The 22,433-nt window shown below is 42.5% G+C and overlaps 2 long non-coding RNA genes across 2 annotated transcripts; one reads left to right on the top strand and one right to left on the bottom strand.

Moving 5' to 3' along the window:
* Positions 1–17,773: 17,773 nt before the first annotated feature.
* On the top strand, positions 17,774–20,554 carry LOC146253722 (uncharacterized). Its single transcript, XR_014731828.1, has 3 exons — positions 17,774–19,717; positions 19,886–19,927; positions 20,429–20,554. It is a non-coding gene; the product is annotated as an uncharacterized LOC146253722 (long non-coding RNA).
* A 357-nt stretch (positions 20,555–20,911) lies between these two features.
* On the bottom strand, positions 20,912–21,868 carry LOC146253721 (uncharacterized). The gene is made up of 3 exons (XR_014731715.1): positions 21,740–21,868; positions 21,080–21,185; positions 20,912–20,996 (listed from the first exon to the last, which is right to left on the bottom strand). It is a non-coding gene; the product is annotated as an uncharacterized LOC146253721 (long non-coding RNA).
* Positions 21,869–22,433: the final 565 nt, after the last annotated feature.

Here is a 22,433-nt window from a genome sequence, read left to right as displayed (position 1 = left end):
TTTCAAAAAGACGACCTTAGAGAAAACGCCTTTCTGTCGAAGTCGGAAATGATGTCGTTTGGAAATTATGTCGTAGCGGACCAATCACGGCCAAGGGGTATCCGTCGCGTACAGCACCGCACGACGGATCGACAGGAATTTAAACGGTGCACGGGAAAGGTCTCCGTCGGCCCCGCAGACGACGGAGAGGGCGTTTCAGGGCTTTCCAACTAAGCGTAGGCCCTTCCCATGTGTCCGTAATCGTATAGTACGGAGTAGCATATAACGGCCTTTAGCCTACCCATGAGACTTTAGGTGTATTTGACTTCATGCAGCGCCGGTGGCACCGACAGCCGGCCTCGCTGACTTGAAGCAGTGAATGCCATTGGCTGGTCTGCGCCGCCGGCCCTGCATGAAGTCGAACACACCTTTTGTTTAGGCTAGGGCTACTTATATCATGGTGTATGGCAAGATTAGTTGGTAGCTATATTTAGCCAGTTTGGTTTGTCATCATGTGTAAATTCGCATAATTAAACACGTTATTAGAAACCATCCGATTACTTCGTTTTACAATTGTTTGGAATCTCGTTGGTTTTAAAGAACGACAGTTAGCTATCATTAGATTTCAGCTAACTCAGGGTTCCGTTGGGAGGATCCCTATTTGCGTGCAGTTTATACGCCAAATATTCCCACTCATTTCTATCAACAGAAAATGCGTCTATAGGTGCGTTCGACTTCATGCAGCACCTTATATTACACACAGAACTTCAACCTCATCCAGACTCGGATTTTCACAAATGGTCACTAATCAATATTAACGGGTGTGGTAGCCTAAATATTGAGATGATAGTTGTCTCGAACTTTACAGAGTTAAATTAGAATTTTTCAAAAACAATCTGGATAATTGAAATATATGATGAATAATAAATGAATAATTTATCACCATAATTTCCCAATTGCCCAATCTGCCAGCCAACATTAGGTGAGTCCAACCACGCAAGTCAAATTATGTAAAAAATAATACAAATGTTTATTGAAAAGAAAAACAAGACTTGAGTGAAAATATAACCAAAACCTGGTAGCCGCTGGCCCTCCCCGCAATGGGAAGGCGGACCCAGCACGCTCCCTTACCTAACAGTGAATCTAAAACAAAAACCCGAAAACGTTAGCTAGGTCACCAACTCACCCATTTTATAAGCAGGGGTGAAAGTAGTTTTTATTTTTTGGTGGTACTATGATGCAGGTGTAATGCACGGGCACAGCGCGCGCCGAAAATTTCACTTAGCCTAATTATATATTTATTTGTTTATTTACTGTATTATAGTCTACTTTTCAAGCATTCACAAGGACTTCTTATCACTCTAGTATCACTCTTTAACCCACCTGTTAACCCACCTGTATCTGTTTTTGATGAGGGTCAGGCAGTCAGGCAGGTACAGCACATGCGAGTGCCCAATCGACAGAGACAAGTGCCATCATATGGCAGCTTTGTTGATTTGGGCAGAAAAAAAATGTGTCCCGCAGCCCGCTCCCGCTCGAATGACAATTGAATGTCACTTGTTTTTTTAAACTCCGATCTATTTAAACAACACGGGACACAGCACTGTGGCATGTTAAAACTAAGTCTCTGTCTAACGGACTGACATAAACATATTTCTGCTAGCCTACCTGCTGCAAAATGACACCAAGACAAGTAGAGCTATTTTATCCAGTGTAATTTATCACTTACCACTATCTTGTTTTTTATTATCCTCCTCTTCCTTTCTCTTCTTCCTTTTTTAACTTCCTGAAGCATAATTCCACTTCATGATGACTGCCGACCGACGAGGTTTTTGTATTTTGCCAGCAGCACAGATCATGAGAGGGGCCCCTTGAGGGGATCCCGATAACAGTGTCATTGCACTTTACTGTATTGACTATCAAAGGGGCGCTCACACATTTGTCGCTGCATTTTATTCTTAACCAGTTGTTGTTTTTCTAACTTTTAAACCGGCGGCGTACCGGCGGAGTACCGGCCAGTACCGACTTACTTTCACCCCTGGTTATAAGTTAAGTGTTATGTTCTACCACTCATTTACAAATAATGCTCTGTGCTCTGCTGCAGTCATGCTCTGGAGGCCTGTTACCAGCCCGTTATGTGGTTTGAGAGCGCATCTGTAGGTGCCTGCTATGGACTGCTGTTGGTCTCAGGTCTTGCAGTCTTTTCTTTAGTGCACTGATGAGGCCCTTGGACCCCTCCTCGGTTAATCCATTTGGCAAGCCTGGAAATGTTGTTAATTAGGGTTCCTCCGTCAGGAGAAAACCTATTGTTTTTGTTAGTCTTATTGTAATTGTTGGTATTATTATTATTGTAATTTATCTCATGAACACAAAAAGTTTTGAAATTTGGCATATTGATACAACATGCCACAACTACGGCCCAAACACAGACTGGCCTACATCAGACCATAGGGGCGCCACAGGCCACGCCCAAATGTCCACTTTTCAGAGTGATTGCATTTCCACCCCATTGCTCCAATTCCTCTGAAACTTGGTGCCTCAAGGACCCATAAGGTCTGCCATGATGGATTTTCCTGTACAGTGATAATTTGGGAAAACATTCAAAATTCCTCTTCTCTTGAACCAAAGTTCCAATTGACTTGAAATTTGGTACATATATGTATCATTGACGTACTTAAAAATGTTACTTAAGGCAATTGAATCAAGTACAAAATGGCTGAAAGGGGTGTATTTATGTAAATGTCCACATTTACTCAATATGTTTGTGTCACTAAATCAAATGTCATTTTTGAATGATGGTTTTTCAAACCTAATAGGCTTTAAGGTGACATCATTCTGACATACTGTACACAATTTCACCTTGGTATGTCAAAATATGATTGAATTAGAGCTGTTTCAACTTTCGCTTACAACAGGAGAAACAGCGTATTTGTTTTTACACAGTAACTGAACATAACTTTTCAACATTGCGATTAGCTCACTGGGCTGGGACAGCGACCTACAAAGTATAAGGTCGTAGGATCGAATCCAGCCACAGTCATTTAGCCCGTCTTAAATTTGAATATCTGTTTAGTTAAACAGGATGACATCGTTCTGAAGTACCATGCGCTATTTCACCTTGATATGTCAAAAGATCATTGAATAACAGCTGTTTAAACTTTGGCCGAATCGACCAATCCACGCTACAGGAGAAACGGCTTTCTTTTTTATACAGAAACTGACCAACTTTTCTCAGTTCTATGGGTGGCTCAATATGTTGAGATTTTGTCCTGCAAAGCGCAAGGTCACAGGTTCGAATGTAGGCACAGTCTTTTGGCCTGTCATAATTTTGATTACTTGGTTAGTTAAAGGTGACATGACATGCTGTTTTTGGATGCTTTTATATAGGCCTGAGTGGTCCCCTAATACTGTATCTGAAGTCTCTTTCCCGAAATTCAGCCATGGCGCAGAATTATAGCCACTACAAGTAGTCCCACAATCAGCTTTCCTCAGAACGCGCTGTTTCTGTGTCTGTAGCTTTAAATGCTAATGAAGAATAGAGGGGCGGAAACATGCGCTAATGTTTACAACGGATGTATCGCAATGGCTCATAGCCCCCGTTGCTGTAAGATGCCTCGAATTTAACCATTCTCATCTGATCACCCTGGTTTGCAGAGGTGCACACTCAGTCATTTCAATGTGGAGAAAGGCGGATATCGCGAGCCATAACACCAACAGCAGAACGGTTATCCAAATAACAAAGAAGTGTACAACACTGGCGTTACAGCGTTTGTATTCACACACACACTTGATGCCATCTACCTTTACATTAGCGACAGTAACTCAACTGGCTCGTAGCCCCGTTGCTGTAAAATGCTTCGAATTTGCCCATTCTCATCTGATCACCCTGGTTTGCAGAGGTGCATACTCATAATAATTTCAATGAGGGGAAAGGCGGATATCGCGCACGCCATAACACCAACAGCATCGGTTATCCAAATAACAAAGAAGTGTACAACACTGGCGTTACAGCGTTTGTATTCACACACACACTTGATGCCATTTATCTTTACGTTAGCAACAGTAACTCAGCTGTTAGCTGCAGAGCTAATGTTACAGCCACATTCTAAGGGTAGCAAGCTAGGTAACCATATAGGTTACAGTAAAGCAACAAAATGATATAGCGTTAGCTAACTTACTTGTCCAAGGGTTTGTAGCTTGACCAAGGAGATTTAGTAATGATCCAGAATTTAATTTCAGCAAGGCCAGCTTTGTGTTGGCTCAAGTTGAGGAAATGTTTGGCGCAGACATACAACACTTTGGGAAGTTGTGTCGGCGCATTTCCAGCGAAAATACAATTAAGATACGGGTTGTGCAGGGGTTCGGATGAAGGAACTAAAAAAAGATGTGTGCTTGCATTTGTACATCCAAGCACTAAGCAACTGTTATGCTTCGTTTGTTTTATCGCCATGATGTCTCTCCAGGAAAAAACGACTCGCGCTTGCATGGTGGTAGCTCAGTTTCTCATGGGCCAGATGATCTGGTCTGGCAAAGCAGAGAGAGGGGAGGTAACCTTCCCCCTATCTACTATGGAGGACCAAACCTGCCATATTTACAAATGAATGAATGAATAAATAAATGTCCACATCCATGCATTTAGACAGAAATAAATGAATATATATATTAATTAATGCACAATTGTCAATCAATAGTTACATATATTTTACATTTATGTATTTTTTTATTTTGTATTAATTTATGTATTGATTTATTGATTGATTGATTTATTCATTCATTCATTTATATATTCATTTATTTATTCATTTATTTATTCATTCATTCATTCATTCATTCATTGTTCCCAATATGATAATGAGAGGAGGCCAGTAGGCGTGGAAACTGATGTTCAGACATTGCAATCAATCCAGAGCCATAGATTCAATCTAGCTAACGCCTGGGACACACTGGCTGCGAAGCGCCCTGGAGCGCCACAATATACTACGAATGGCGCGATGCTGTTCACACTAGACGCGCATTTCTCCACGCCGGTCACCAAGCCTTTCACCTTCTCTGAGATTTTCTTTTCAACATGTAAAGCTGACATGTACATAAACATGGCATAGGCTACAGGCTATTTAGGCAACTTGTTGCTCCAACAATAACCGTCGCAACGGCATCCCATTCCCAACATAACGTGGCAACGTTTGGCTTTTGTTGCCGTAGTCTTTGTAAAATATGTGCTATGGGGCATACAACTCCATTTAGGACTAAGCTACTTTTCATCTTCGATGATTAACTTTGTGTCGTCAATCTTCACAAATTTCTCTTCTGCTTGATTGGGGGCTATATGCCAGATTGTCTATCTCGCTCTTACACACAGGACAAATATGTTGGTTTGACAATCAACAATCAGGATTTTTTATTTTAAAATTTTTACGTTTTTATCGGGGTAAACACATGGTTGGCCGGTCAGCGTAGTGAAGTTGGGTGTTAAGTGATAGCCCACAACTAACCTAGTAAAATCTTTATAACATGTTTGTTTATCCAAATATCATATATGGTGAATTAAATATTTGTTTTCGACAAGGTCGGCCAGCCTGTCCATGTAGGCTATGTTGTCCATGACAGCAAGGATGGATGTAAGGCTACATAATCGAATACAAAGCGTGGAAAACGATTAGCCAATGGTGTGTCAAATACCGCCTACCTATTTTGATTGACACATCTCATTAACATATTGAGAAGAAGAAATACAGGAATGAATGAATAAATGAATGAACACATGAATTAATAAATGAATGAATACATGAATGAATAAATAAATGAATAAATAAATGAATACACAAATAAACACATAAATACATGTAAATTATAAGGTAATATTGATTGACAATTGTGCATTAATTAGTATATGTATTCATTTATTTATGTCTAAATGCATGGATGTGGACATTTATTTATTCATTCATTCATTTTTAAATATGGCAGGTTTGGTCCTCCATAATCTACGTCACTAGGGGGAGATTTTCAAACAGCGCAATTGAGCCTTCATTTTGTCAAAGGCGGAGAAGAACACGCAGGGCTTGGTTTACACTTATCGAAAATTCTAGCCACTGAGGGACCAAAGGCAGGCTAGGGGAACTCAAATTAATGTTAAATAACCTCATAAAATGAAGTTTTCATGTCATGTCACCTTTAAACAGGCAGACATCATTCTGAAATACAATGTGCAATTTCATGCAATTTCACTTTGAAATGTCAACCGTTTCTTAACCTTTGTCCCAAGCTGACCAAAAACTAATACTCATATCACGCAGTCGGTGCACAGCTAGATAATCAGCGTCAGCCACTTGGGTACCCAGCATGCAGTGCGTCATGTCCAAAAACACAAAGACTTGTGGAAAATAGTTTGGTTACAACAGCCTTGCGAGGGATTACAGTTGTTGTGTTCGTTCAGTTAGATGTTTGTAATGTTATTGTTGGTTAGTTAATATAATCTTATTGGTCACCCTGATTGTGCATGTTGTGTATTTAAATGGGAACAGAGAGTCGGCTGCTGTACTTTCACAACTTATTCTCGCAAGCTGCTGAACATGAGCTCTGCCCAGCCCAGCCCAGCCCAGCCCAGCCCAGCCCAGCCCAGCCCAGCCCAGCCCAGCCGACCACATGACTACTGTTAATTGTGCATTGTCTGAGATTCTGGAACGAGATCAACTCAAGAAAACTTTCAATATCCTATAGTAGGCTAATACTCTGCCCTTTCTGTTTGTAACGTTTTGGCAGTTGGTGTATAGCAGAGAGGATAGAGAGACTGACTTGTGACCTCATGCTCATGAGTTCTAATCCCCGTTCAGCCTATTGTTGTTGGCCAACCATGAAGTAGTTGCTCTATTGTTGTCCAAGTCTCGATCTTCTACAGTGTACATGTTTATAATATTTTGACATTTTGTGGAGGAACCCGCATCGCTGCTTGCAGCTATATTTAGGGTTCCTCCGTCAGGAGGACCCTATTGTGTTTGTTGGTATTATTATTATTATTCTAGTAATTTATCTCATGAACACATTGGTAAAAAGTTTTGAAATTTGGCGTATTGATACAACATGCCACAACTACGGCCCAAACACAGACTGGCCCACATTAGATCATAGGGGGCGCCACAGGCGACGCCCAAATGTCAGATTTTCTAAGTGATAGCATTTCCACCCCATTGCTCAAATTCTTCTGAAACTTGGTGTGCATGCCTTATTTCTCATGGCGAACAAAAAAGCCTCAAGGAGCCATAAGGTCCGCCTGATCGATTTTCCTGTACAGTGATAATTTGGGAAAACCTTCAAAATTCCTCTTCTCTTGAACCAAAAGTCTAATTAACTTGAGATTTTGTACAGATATGTATCATTGACGTATTTAAAAACGTTACTTATAGCAATTGAATAAAATACTAAATAGCTGAAAGAGGTGTATTTATGTAAATTTCCACATTGCCTCAATATGTTTGTGTCACTAAATCAAAGTTCATTTTGAATGATGGGTTTTCAAACCTAATAGGCTTTAAGATGAACGCCCATGAAGTACCATAAATAATTTCACCTTGACATGTCAAAATATGACTGAATTACAGCTGTTTGAACTTGGACCAAATCTGACCAAATCTTGGAGAAACAGCTTTTTTTTGTTCAATAACTGAACATGCCAATACTCAACACTGAGAATAGCTCAATGAGCTGGAACGGTGACCTGCAAAGTACAAGGTCATAGGTTCAAATCCAGCAACACTGAATTTGTCTTAAATTTGAATACATGTTTAGTTAAACAGGATGACATTGTTCTGAAATACCATGCGCAATTTCACCTTGATATGTCAAAAAATCATTGAGTTACAGCTGTTTAAGCTTTGGCCGAATCGAACAAGCCATGCTACAGGATATACATCTTTTTTTGGGGGGGACAGAAACTGATCAGAATTTCTCAGCCTTGCGGGTAGCTCAATGGGTTGAAGCGTTGTACTGCAAAGCATAATGCAACAGGTTCGAATCCAGGCACAGTCTTTTGGCCTGTCATAATTTTGATTACTTGTTTAGTTAAACAGGCAGACATTATTCTGAAATACCATGCACAATTTCATGCAATTTAACCTTGAAATGTCAAACTTTTCTTAACCTTTGTCCCAAAGCTGACAAAAAACTAATACTCATATCACGCAGTCGGAGCACAGCCAGATAATCAGCGTCAGCACCCTTGGGTACCCAGCATGCAGTGCGGCATGTCCAAAAATGCAAAGACTTGTGGAAAATAGTTTGGTTACAACAGCCTTGCGAGGGATTTCACTTGTTGTGTTTGTTCATTTAGATGTTTGTAATGTTTTTGTTGGTTAGTTAATATAATCTTGTTGGTCACCCTGATTGTGTATGTTGTATAGTTTAATCGGACTAGAGAGTCGGCTGCTGAACTGCTACAGGTTCTTCTTGCAAGAAACGGAATATGAACGTTGTCTTGCCCAGTTGACCACATGATTGCAGTTAGTTGTGCATTCACTGAGAATCTGGAATCAATGGTGGCTAAACATGAAGTCGTTTTTCTCTCTTGTTGTCAAAAGTCTCGATCTTATGCAGTGTATATGTTTATAATATTTTGCGATTTTGCGGAGGAACCCGCATCGCTGCTTGCAACTATATTTATTATTATTTTTCTTCTCCTTGCGCCCCAATATCTGAAAAAGTCCCTTGTCATACATTTTCTAATTTGGCACATTGATACTACATCCAAGTGGGTACCCCCACATCAAATATGGGCCACATCGGACCATAGGGGGCGCCACAGGCCACGCCCAAAAGTCCGATTTTCAAAGTGATGGCATTTCCACCTTATTGCTCCAATTCTTCTGAAACTCGGTGTGCATGCCTCATTTTTCATGAGGAACAAAAAAGCCTCTTGGACTCACAAGGTCCGCCATGAAGGATTTTCCTGTACCGTGATAATTTGGGAAAACCTTCAAAAATCATCTTCTCTTGAACCAAAGGTCTAATTGACTTGAAATTTGGTACAGATATGTATCATTGACGTATTTAAAAATGTTACTTAAAGAAATTGAATCAAGTACAAAATGGCTGAAATGGGTGTATTTATGTAAATATCCACATTGCCTCAATATATTTGTGTCACTAAATCAAATGTATTTTTGAAGGATGCACAAATTCATTTCAGTAACCTAAGCCAGGACCAGTGTTGGGTAAGTTACTTCAAAAAAGTAATTTATTATTAATTACTTCTTCCATATTGTATTTAAATTTCTTTTGTAATTACTCTGTCTGAAAAGTAATTTAATTACTGAATAAGTAAAGTAATGTATTACTTCTTACAATCCCTATAAACCTTGACTGGATAGACAACAGAAAGTCTATCAATAATTAAATACAAGTCAAACTTGGAACAGTTAAGCCTTTTACCTTTTTAAAACATAGCCTACTAATACTTAACATTTTAGTAACACGTGTAACCTTCTTTCCTCTTTAGTTACCAAACAATATGTGCATAACACAAAAGCTTAACTTTAAATTAAACATGACATCACAGGATTCTACAGTACGTAGCAGTAGCATGTCTTCCTGCAATCTCGTTTTCAATAATTTTTTTAAGCTCACCGTCAAACACTTTCTGCACTGGCGATGTAAAATCAAGTTTTGCCTGCTTAACAGGTGTTGCTGAGGTGTTATCTGTCGATGCCGATTTGGAAGTATATTCCTAGTCTGTGCAAACTTTCAAGGCGATTAAAACCCTTTCTGATTCTGATTCTGATGAACATGGATCACTGAAAACTGTTCGTCAATGCTGCCTTGTGAGGTGCTTCAGTAGGTTACTTGTGCGTATCGTTTTTTCTCCCCGGGACATCGCTTGGACTTGACATTAATGTTCTTGTTAACCTGTGACAAAAAGGTAAAGTATTTGGAATATTTCCATTTGGTAAAACAGCTAGAGCTACTTGCTTCCGCCGAGTCCAAAATCTACCACTTCAAACCGCTAGAGCTTGCGCTTACGAGGCAAAAACTCGCGTCTCCCATGCAACTTCACTACAGCTAACAATTTTAAAGAGGCGCGTTCACTTTTACCCTAAAACGATACATTTAGATTTTAATTCAATATTGATTTATACAGAACTGTTTGACTAATTTATAGTAGGTATGTAACGCAAGTACATTACAAGTAACTGTAATTAAATTACCTAAAGATGAACAGTAATCCCTTACTTTACTTTTTCAGTGGGTAAGTAATTTAATTACAGTAACGCGTTACTTACACCCAACACTGGCCAGGACACATCCCCACTGATGCTGGGCATGATTTGAAATTCCCTTCCAAGACAAGTTATGGCACTCCAAACAACCTTTAAAAAAAACTTTAAGTAAGTTATTCTTTACAGCAGCAACCCAGTCATCCCGTTGTCCCATTTTCATAGGAAATGTACAAGCAGTTTCAACTTTGGCAGCACAAACTGTGGACGAGGCCCAGGAAGCGGTGCTAGAGGCCTCTGAGAAACTCAATGTTGATTCAAGGCAGACACACATAATGACTATCCTCCACCTGAAATCACAAAAAACATAACATTGGACTGTCAATATATGCATGTATATTTCAAGGTGCTACTACTGTATCAATAACCAAAGTAGCAGCAACATCATAAAACTATTCTTATCCACATATCCATGTCAGTTCTTGCTTTAGTTGATAAACAAGTGACCTACCTGATAGCGTTGGAGATGTTGCTAACTCGTTTAGCTAGCTAACTAGGGGACAGTAGTTGGATATGGACTGTCCAGCCTTAACATGGCAGCTTTCACGGATAAAAAAACGACACGCAAGTAGCTAGCCTTTATTCAACAGTCTAGACTAGTCAGTTACTGGCTAGCTAGCAAGGCAGAAGTATCACAGTAGCAATCCATTTGCTAAAAAAAAACATACAAAAGCTATCCGCACTGCCAGTGAGCAAGTTATACCCGTGTTAGCCTAGCTAGCCGATGAAGATTACAATTCATGTCACAAATAATGATTTAAAAAAAACTGTACCTTGTCAACGTCGTTCCTTCTTGCCATCTTCCTTCTTCTGTGCTGGACTAAATTTGTTTTGAATCGGCCACTTCTACAGTGGGGAGGATCCATGGTACTTGACAACACAGGGAGGAATCCAATCACACAAGCCCAGAAAACTGCAGGAGGAGCTAGGGAAATTGTGGGCAGTGATTTGCATGTGGCGTTCAGGCGTTTATTTAACGCCTTCAATTGCACATGTAAATATGCACGCGTTTATTTAACGCCTGCAATTGCACGTGTAAATATACACACGTTTATTTAACGCCTGCAAATCCACATGTAAATATACAGGCGTTTATTTAACGCCTGCAAGCCTTAACTAACGCTGACATTCATGTGTAACTTTCGCCTGCACATTTACGGCTGCAGCCGCTTATGAAACAGCTGCAAGCGCTTCCTAAACGGGTGTCCAATCAAAAATACGCTTGTAAATTACGACCCTGTTGGCTTTCCATAGACCTTTGCCACTGAGTCCTTGAGGTACTGGCAGTGCTGCAGCATCTCCTTCACAAGGATCTGCTTTTCCTCTTTTAGTTGTGAGGCAAGCATTACGTGGTCAAAGAGCTTCTTCTTTGTGACGATGTCCACACCGTCTGTCAAGGAATAAAAACATTTGACATTAATAAACTAATTTGATGACATTTTATATGCATACTTAAGTTAAATCTTGATGCAACACCTATGTTCTGTTCCTGCCAAGGCCAGATCATGCTCTCTGCAGCTTTGTTAGAGAGTTTCTGCACAACTAAGTCTGTGTCCACAAGGTCACCATCAGGCTGTTGGTTGTATCTCTGGATGTCTTCCAGCAACCGTTTTTTTTCCTGGGCTATCATTTGAGTTATTTTCTATCGCCTTTAGTTGCGATCTGCAAATACAGTAAAAACAATAGTACGTAAAAAGAGCTGCCATGGTAATGAAGATATCAGTATAGCCTAAGATTTATCTGCATTAGTCATGTTTACACTTGTGATAAAGCAGGCAAGGAGTCAGCGTCTTGAATGAAAACGCACAAGGTCTGTAGGAGCCAGTTGAGTCCTTATGACTTGACACTCCAGTTTGTGTGACTATATCATTTGTAATTATCTAATATGTCTTGAAGTGGTCAATTAGTAATTGTTTCTGAGTTTGTGCCTCCTATAGGTCAGACAATCATTGGCATCAGGATAAAGGTGTGACAGGCCAAGGAGAGGGGAGGGTTCCGGCCTGCGCATACCATCATTGACCGTGATCGGGAAGCGTGACCAGGGAAACGTGCAGAGCCTTGAAATTATAACAAAACAAGACTTTCATGCTTTACTTTATCTTTGATGGAGCTTGCGAAATAAATGGAATCAAGTTCACTAAATCCACATCTCCTGGACTCTATGTAGATCACGCGTCAAGATACATCACCGGACCAACAAGACGTGGTTAAACAAATTAGCTAAGTTTTTTAGCCATTACAAAGTCAATGATGTGCAACTTTGGACCTTTGGATGGATTATTGCTGGATATGGATTGTGGATTACCCCTGGATCAGGCACCCTTGAATTAGTGTGAAGTTTTCATTGAGGAACAAGCCAACGCAGCAGCGCATAGCGCAACAAACAAATCAATTAAACTCAATCGGAGGTATGTACGATTTTCGTTGCATGAAATGCAATCTGGATGGACTGTACTTTTGAAGACCTTTTTTCTGCGCTTTTGAACCCAAGAAAGACAAAATGTTTTGGGTTAGAAACCCTATGCTTAATGTTTGAGTTAACGTCGGTGAATTGAAGCCGTGTGGGTATACATATGGAGTAACACAATTAACATAGAGGAGAGAGAAAAAGGGCTTCTACGGATGAACTTGAAAATATATTTTTGCTTGTATTATAAATTGGAATAAGATGGCTGATTCCGTAGAAGAGGCGAGTTCGGGCCCACATGAAAAAAACCTAAATGAAACAACCAAACTGCGCTCATCGAGGTCGGGCAAATTGTCTCATCTTACGAGACGAATGAACATTGTAAAGGCTCTGATGGTTGACGATACAAGTCTTCATGAAGTGAAATGTAATATGGTCTCGTATAATACTATGTTGGAGGAATACATATCTCTTCATGCTTCGTACCAAGAAACGTTAGAAGAGGAAGATAGAAACGAGGATACAAAATCCTGGTTTGCACCGAGGCTTGAACAGATAAACAGGTTTTTGTCCAATGTCACGGAGTGGGTAAATCCAATTGAGAATCCCTTGCATGATGGGCAATAGGCTGTCTTCGGGCAGCAACAGGTCAGTTTTGTCCACGGCATCTGTGCGCATCTGTGCAGAAGCAGAAAGAGAAGCACTACTCGCGAAGGCTGCAGTTTTGCAGAAAAGGCATGCATTACAGGACGAGCAAGATCAACTCCGAAAGAGAATGGAGACTCTTGATCTACAAGCGGAATTGTCTGCAACAACAGCCAAAATTAACTATCTAAAAAATGCCAAAGCAAAGGCCGTTGATAATACAACATTGGACGCAATGCACAGTACAGAGTGGAACGCAATGAATTCGTACTTCGTAGAAAATATTGAAAAGAGCTCTGAACCGATTGCTGAACATGTTAGAGATATAAGGCTTAAAGATGGAGTTCATGTGCAATTCCCTGGTGTGCTCACAACAGCTAGAACGCCATATTACGTAGGGTCTGCCAGGGCTGGACCAGTCTACAAACAGGGCACTCGGAAACCATCTTCAGAAAGCTTTTCATTACCACAGGGAGGACAAGAACCTGACAATCTTTCCAAAATTCTTGAGAAGCAAAACCAATTGACAAGTCTTCTAGTGAAGCAACAATTGTTGCATACTTTGCCGAAGGGAGATCTTACGGTTTTTGATGGAAATATTTTGCAGTACAATCCCTTTATTCAGTCGTTTGAACACATAATTGAAAGCAGAACAGACAACAACCAAGACAGACTACAATTTCTCATCCAGTACACTAAGGGACAAGGTCAGCAGCTAGTCAAAAGTTGCCAATTCATGGATGCAAATAGAGGCTACAGAAAAGCAAGGCAATTGCTTAAAGAACATTTCGGAAATGCCTACAGGATCTCATGTGCCTATGTCGAAAAGGCCCTCTCATGGCCAGTGATAAAATCAGAAGAACCAAGAGCTTTACAGGACTTTGCATTGTTTTTGAGAAGTTGCTGCAATGCCATGGAACAGCTTCAGTACATGGAGGAGTTAAACACAATTTCTAACATGAAAACTATCCTTTTCATATTGCCATATAAATTAAGAGAAAGATGGCGTTCAAAAGCCTGTGAAATACAACAACGCAATACCAGAGTGAGAATGGCTGACCTAGTATCTTTCATCGAAAAACAAGCAACTATTGTCTCAGATCCGGTTTTTGGTGACATTCAGGAATCCAGCTCCAGCAAGGTCAAATCCAGACCCCGAATGAAGCCACATCCTAAAGATAGTTTTGCTACACAAGTCGACGTGAAGCCGATCCAACGAACGTCAGAAGAGACTATGACACAAGACAAACCTAGAGCAAACCAAAACACGGTGCCAAAGAAAGCATGTCTCTTCTGCAATGGTAAGCATGAGCTCATGTCTTTGTTCTCAGTTTAATTCAAAGCCACATAGAGGGAAAATTGAATTCCTGATGCAGAACGGAGTCTGCTTTGGATGCTTGGCAAAGGCTGGACACATCAGCAAGAACTGTTTGAAACGTCTTCAGTGCAACATCTGTGACAAAAAGCATCAAAGCGCCCTGCACATCAAAGCAAAAGAAACAAAGGAAGCCAAAGAGACAACACTGAACAGCATGCAGGTGTCTGTCAAAACTGATGGACATACTGGGGTCGGTCCTGTACAGAAATGCACTTTGGCCGTTGTACCTGTTCAAGTGAAAAGCACAAGAGGTAGTGAGATCATTAACACCTACGCCTTTCTAGATCCTGGCAGCTCTGCTACTTTTTGCACAGAAAACCTCCTGAACAAGCTTAACATCAGAGGAAAAAGGACCAATATCCTGTTAAGGACAATGAGTCAAGAACAATCTGTGAAAGCCTACATGGCAAATGGAATAGAGGTTAGTGCACTGAACGAAAACAACTTTATTGCACTCCCTGAGGTGTACACACAAAAGATTATGCCTGTGGACACCGACAGCATTCCAAAGACAGAAGAGCTATCCAGGTGGCCTTATTTGAATGATAACAAGATCCCGAAAATCAAAGCTGAGGTGGAGTTGTTGATTGGAAACAATGCTCCTAAAGCAATAGAGCCATGGGAAATTATAAACAGTCGTGAAAAGGGGCCCTATGCAGTGAAGACCCTATTGGGGTGGGTTGTTAATGGTCCTCTAGATGATGGTGTCATGACAGACAGCAGTGGGCGTCAAAACGTTACTGTCAACAGAATATCAGTTGTGAAGCTGGAAGATTTGCTTGTACAACAGTACAATCATGATTTTAATGAGACATTGAACTTGAACTTTACTTGAAATAAACAGGGTTATACAAAACAAAGGTCAGACACCACACAGCCAAAAACATGAAACAAGAATAAGACTCCACAACGAAGTCGGAAACATCTCGGCTTATATAGCCGTCCTAATTAGTCCCATATCAAAACAGGTGCGTCTTAGAATTCCGGTGAGGCAGACCGGCGCAAAGTCGCCGTGCGCTCCGTGACAACACTATACATACCATTCTGTCTGTAAAGGTAGTGCTTTTTCTTACAAATGCTCACAAAGAGTGCTTCGATTGTGATCTGCAAACTTTGAGCATCAACAGGACCAGGTGCTGCACTTCCTTGATTAAAGATAAAATAAATAAACTTTTAACATTTAAGCTACAGATATGCATTACAAACAAGCGGAGCTGGTTCATGCAGGGGGACGCGAGACATAGCGTGTCATTAGCAGCGTGTCACTGGCAGTGCGTCATCACGCAATAGGGGCACACCTTAGCAGGGCGGGTATTTAATGAGGATATCGCTGCACTCTGCTTGCTAGTGCGACACAAGGTGCTTCTGTTTAATCTGCTGTTTGTGTTTTCGGGTAAGGTCGTTCTTTGGCGGTTTTCCGCTGTGTGGGGCTGAATCTTTGGGAACACTTGGTCTAATGTAGGTCTGTGGCCGCCTGGCCGTGGTTCGGCGGGACGACGGGTTATCTCTGTCTGCGTGTAGCACAGCGTTCTTCGCGGGATCTAACCTGCATGTCTATGTGGTTATCGACTCTGGACTGGTCCGTGTTGGATCCGGAGTGGTTAGCCGCGCTTGCTGGGCTCGGTGGGTGGCGTGTTCTGGTGCGGGCGTTTCCCTTGGTCTAGTGGGCTGTGCCTCGGCCTGGACGTCGTTTGTTTGGGGATGTCTCGTTTTTATGGTCTTGAACTAGCACTAAAGCTCTCTTGGAAGTCGCTTTGGATAAGTGTCTGCTACATGACTGAATGTTAATGCAATGCGAAGGTTTTAATCATAAAACCAGATCAAACTTATGGTTGGGTAAATGTCCACTCTAGTGTGTCACTAGTGTGTCACTAGTGTGTGCTACTGCAAATGTTTTCTCAGGAGCCCGATGTGTCGCTAGGGCTAGCAAGGATCTGGCAGGGGTATCTGTGGGCCGCGATTGGTCTGTGTTTCTTTAGTCGGTGGCACAGCTACCATTACATATCTGAGGCAGTGGCGGCTGCTGGTCTTCGAATAGGGGAAGCTCATTTTCAGTCTTATCCTAAATATTCATTTATTTGGCTAGTCAGCCTACGACAATAGCCTGGGCTACTGAATGAATGGATACATGAACGAACGAACTAAGGAAGAAACAAAACTCAAAGGGAATGTGGGAATTAGGTGAACTGAAACGAGGGATGTGGTGTAATTGTATGATCGCAGCATTATCCATTGACTGTAGAGTTTCGAAGAACTGTTGGAAGCAGCCCCCTCGAAGTCCATTGAAGCTGGGCTTCAACAGGGGAATGCACTGTGACGCTACAGGAATGTATGGGATGGAATCAGTCAGTCGACCTGCTACCGTACGTAGCTGATTCCGAAAGAACTCGTCTTCGAGATGAACGTGTCTAACTCATTCAAATGTTAACACAATAGCACATATTTACCCGTAATTTTGCATTTAGGGGAAACTGAGTCTTTAAGGAACGGCTGATCTGGGGTGACTGACAGGGTTACAGGGCCTGGCATTTTGCTTGATCTGCCTGATCCTGTGTGTTTCGGCAATATCAGTCGACATCGTTGGCGCTGCATGGCTCTGGCAGGCGCCTCGCGATGCGTCAGGTATGCCCTAAACAGTCGCAGTGGCACCTGTCGGGATTAAACGGCGATCGCGGATGTCTTCATGTTCTTATGGCGTCAGCGTCGTAGCGGGTGCGCATTTCGACATTCCGTCCGAGTCTTGCGTAGGTCAGCTGGACGGGTGCAGAGTGCTGGTGCTGCACCTGCCAGACGATTTTGTGTTGGATTTTTTTTTTTTCGTTCTTGCACCGGCTCGGTGCGTTTCATTGTCGTTGCTCGGGCGTCCTACTTTCCCATGCGCATCGTCTCATGGTCGGTCGTCGTTCCCATCTGTGGCCATGGCTAAATCGGTTGCGGGCTGCTGCACAATCTTGTCGCATGAGGGTTGCAATCCGATTGCAATCTGGGCCGTGCTCTGCGGGCTATGAACGGGTGTCGTTCTGTACGTCCGGGGTGCAACTTTAGCTCCCTGTCGGTACATTGTGTTGGGGATTCTATGCAAATGAAGGGCTCGTGGAATGGAGTTCGGCGGGCGATTGCATGTCACAGCACTGTTCGACTGTATCCCACTAATTGTACCCCACTTGTCATAGGGTAGTAGGGGTAGTGTGTGCATTATATTACTCTTAGGTCTATAAGGTTGGTATAGGTTGTACAAGGCGTATTAGAGGTCCAGTATACTGTATTGGATATTATCTATTCAGGAGGTTTAACATTTAGCTTTGTTAAGATGTAATCTATGTTCTGTGTGTTCTCACGTTATGCCAGGTTGCTTGCGTTGTCTTGTCCTGAGAATTCAGGGCCCAGTCTGACCTGGTGTTTGCGCATTCGTCATTAAGACTGAATATGAATTTGTTCCTATCCCTGTAGCTCTCTGACGTGGGCTAAACTAATATGATGTGATAAGATACAAGGGTTGCTGCAGCTGTGACAAGCTTGTCTGCTAAATGACTAAATACAAAATGTAACAAATGTAATATGGTGCAGGAAGAGACATCGTTGTGTCTTGTGATAATGAAGACACAGTAACGATCAAGGGCATTAGATTAACAGTAGTGAGACGTCTTACAAGCTGGACGTGCATCACGGGCAAATGTTTGTGGGCTGCATTTCTTCCCGGGTTGGTTAACAACGTAAGTGATGTCACATTCCAACCTTGACCTTTGCACATTCTCACCCTGGAAGCGACTTAACCATAGACACACGCATTCTTAACGTAGTACTAGTGTGAAGCTGGTGCGGGTACTCTTGTTACATGGTATATTAACTCCGCTTTCTGTCCCCTCATTTAGATGGTGCACCACCTCCGCTGTATGCGTTCAACAACCGCAGTGAGCGAACCCCTGTTCGTCACATATGCCGGGGAAGCATGACTACATAACTGTCACCGGGAGGCTTGGAATCCTGTGCCGGCCCTGTGGTCCGGACCCTAAACAACGTTGGAATCTCAAGTGGTCTCGGCTCACTGCTCAGTGTTGGGTCGTTGATCTGCAACAGTGCAATGTTACATTAGAGCGAATGCAGTCATGTGATGGAAGGCAGAGGAGGATGGCATCTACCCTCCCTACCTTCAAACTACGTAATGTTCACTTCATGTCATGCATTGCCTGCTAATATTTACAAATGAAAGTTCGTCAGGTGGCTGGCCAGGAGCACGTGCGCATCAGGCAACGCAGTCACCGTCAACGTTGGGATGTCGAAGCAGTGCCTCAGTTGGTATGTCGAGGCAGTGCCTCAGTTGGTATGTCGAGGCAGTACCTCAGTTGGTATGTTCGAGGCAGTGCCTCAGTTGGTATGTCGAGGCAGTGCCTCCAGTGGGACGTCGAGGCAGTGCCTCAGTTGGTATGTCGAGGCAGTGCCTCCAGTGGGACGTCGAGGCAGTGCCTCGAGTGGGACGTGGAGGCAACACCTCCAGTGGGATGTCGAGGCATAGACTCGCACATGTCCACCGTGGGTCTTAAAAGGGGCAAGTGCGGGTAGCCTATTCCTGTCGTGATATCACAGATTAATCCTCTTTCTGTTCCCTCTCTTCCATCGTGAAATACCTCCGTTGGCGTTCATCAACGGTAATGAGCGAGCCCCGTTCGTTACCAATGCCGGGAAGCCATGACGGCTACTGGTTCACCGGCGGCTTGGAATCCTGTGCCGGCGCTGTGGTTTGGATCCTAAACTGTAGCTACACGGCGCACTCGTTTGGAATCGGAGCGGCTACGTCGGCGTCTCAAGTGGTTTCGTCATCTACGCGGAAAGTATGGGTAGTGGTCATGTGCAACGGTTCATTGTTACATCAGCCTGAATGCAGGGATGTTCTGGACAGCCAGGAGGATGGCTTTCACTCTTCCAACCTCTAATAACGTTCACTCTTCTCGTTCTTGTATTTCAGGCTATGTATTCACTCACTCCATGTTAAGGTGTTCAAATGCTTAATACAAAATGTTTCGTCTGGTGGCTGGCCGAGCGCAGGTATGCAGCATGTGGAGCGACAGGTGACGATGATGTCGAGGCCATGCCTCAGTTGGGATGTCGAGGCCGTGCCTCAGTTGGGAAGTTGAGGTCGTGCCTCATTTGGGTAGTCGAGGCCATGCCTCAGTCAGTAATCACGCTTGTTCAATTTCAATACATTCACTATAGATGCAGCAGGGGCACAGTCTGCTCTGAAATGCGATGCTGAGGGTAAGTATGGCTAACACGACGCTCAGCTAGTCGACTCTAGCACAACAGGGGCACCACATACACACAGCAGTCTCATGCATTGTCTTGTCTGGCATGTGGTTTTGTGTTGGGGGAATGCGTCGCTGCTCTCTGCTCGGAGGTCGAGACGGTGTCTCCTTTGGGTGCGGCAGGGAGCCGATGCAAGCAGAACCATAATGCCAAATCAAATGTTACAATGATGTATTGTACCGTGTGAATAAAGTATCAAGTAAATACATACTGAGTCCTCCTGCCTGAAACAAGCGGAGCTGGTTCAGGCAGGGGGACGCGAGACATAGCGTGTCATTAGCAGCGTGTCACTGGCAGTGCGTCATCACGCAATAGGGGCACACCTTAGCAGGGCGGGTATTTAATGAGGATATCGCTGCACTCTCCTTGCTAGTGCGACACAAGGTGCTTCTGTTTAATCTGCTGCCTCCGCCTCCCCGGCCTCCACCCTTGGTTCTGTGTTTCCTGTCGTAGGGGGAATGCGTCGCTGCTCGGAGGTCGAGACGGTGTCTCCGTTGGGTGCGGCAGGGAGCCGATGCAAGCAGAACCATAATGCCAAATCAAATGTTACAATGATGTATTGTACCGTGTGAATAAAGTATCAAGTAAATACATACGGAGTCCTCCTGCCTGAACCAAGTGACTGAGAGTGTTTATATATATTAAGTATTTTCCTTACTGCTACTGGCCCACTGCTTGACATCAACAGCCCATTGTTTCAGCATGTCATCACTGCAATGCAACTGCTCCTGCATCGTCTTCAGGCTCTCAGCTACATCCACAGTCTTCTCTACTGTCTGAAAACAGCAATACAGAAGGCAGTCTTTTAAACTACCAGAGGTCCTGTAACGCTACAATGTCTAGTAGGGGGTACTATAACAACGTGATGCATTTTGGGTATAATAAGTAAAAGTTATTTTTAAATGTAACTGCTTCATCTTCAGTACGTGAACATACCTTCTAGAAGACAAGGCTATATGGAGGCCATTCTCTTTCTGTTCATTCCACCCCATAGCATGGACAGTCAGCATGTCAGTTCTTACTGTGAAGAAAAAAACAAAATCACAATACAATTTTGTAAAACATGTACATTTGCAGGCTGGCAGGGGAAATAAGCTTACAAACCTGACTTGGCGGTAAGGGCACATCTGGAGATAAAACTATTCACTTGCTCTACTTCTTTACCGAGAGTGGTGCCCGCGCCCTCCTGGTTCCTTGCAGTCCACAGAATCTACAGGAAGAAGATAATGTGTAAAGCGGTGTGGACACACGTTATTGAAGCATATCCTGAGATTACCAACTTTAGAGGGCAGGACTTAGGGGCTACAGAAAAACTTTAAACACACTCCTAGGTTGTTGTATGGATCAGTCCAGACCACTGTGGTATGGCTATTGTCATTTTTTATGCCATTTTACTCTCAGTTTGCCACATCATACTCTAAAATGTAAAGGTCAAGTAGCTAAAAGCATCGCCTCGCATTTTGTATTGTGGGCTTTGGCATGCATCACAGACAAGCAATGCCTCATATCCTGAAGGGGTTATAGATGAGTCAGGGCCTCTGACACTTTTGTCAAATATGGCACATATCGGCAGGTCACATCCATGGCCAAAAATGTAGCACTCTGGAATAATTTTTGGAGAAACATTGGATATGCAAAGATTTCTCTTCTATACATATTCAGACTTTAAAAAAAAAGCACAAAGCACATGAAAGAAAGGCATTAGATCATAATATAAATACATATTTTATTTTTTTACTACTACTTAATCAGACCCATACCAACCTTTGAGAAGAAATCCATGTCTACACACAGCAATTTCCACACCTTCTTCATCCAACTTGTTGGCCCGCTTTGAAGTCTCTCTTGCTGCATTCCATTGGGAGTCACCACACATCGCTTTTCCTGCAGTCTACCAAAATAAATCATTTGAACATGACAATAGTTAATTCAAGTACACTAGATTGCAGGACTGTTCACGCAAACACACTTTAACTGTCAAGATGTTGTCGTTGCCTTACACAATCTTACATTTGAAGGATAAAGCAATATGCAGTATGAATGTACTGTGGCCCCTGGATAAGAATCTAGTGCTGTATCTCCACCTGATCATAGCCTCCCTTCTCCAAAGGCAATCGTGTTTTCTACTTTAACTTTAATAAGTTACAAAATAATCCCAATAAATGTTGTTCAGAATAATGTAAAACCTACACTCTTGACAGTTCCCCTGACCTCCTCAACAAAACTGGACACCTCAGAGTCTCGGGCTAAAAACACTCCATCGAAGAACCCTGGCTCTTCACTCCTTTAAGACAATATATTAATGACTACTTTTGTAATAGGACCTTTTAATTATGTAACACTTATCCCAAAAAAAACATTGGGCCTCATTCACCAATATCATCACCAATATCAAGTTATTTCTTAAATGTATTCTTAAGAAAGTTCCAAAGAAAAATCTACATGTGATTCATGAAGT

This window comes from Hypomesus nipponensis, chromosome 17, assembly GCF_054491055.1.
Source record: "Hypomesus nipponensis isolate SF chromosome 17, ASM5449105v1, whole genome shotgun sequence".
NCBI classification, from domain to species: Eukaryota; Metazoa; Chordata; class Actinopteri; order Osmeriformes; family Osmeridae; genus Hypomesus; species Hypomesus nipponensis.
The sequence above is the reverse complement of the archived record's forward strand: the minus strand, read 5'-3'. Positions and strand labels throughout refer to the sequence as shown.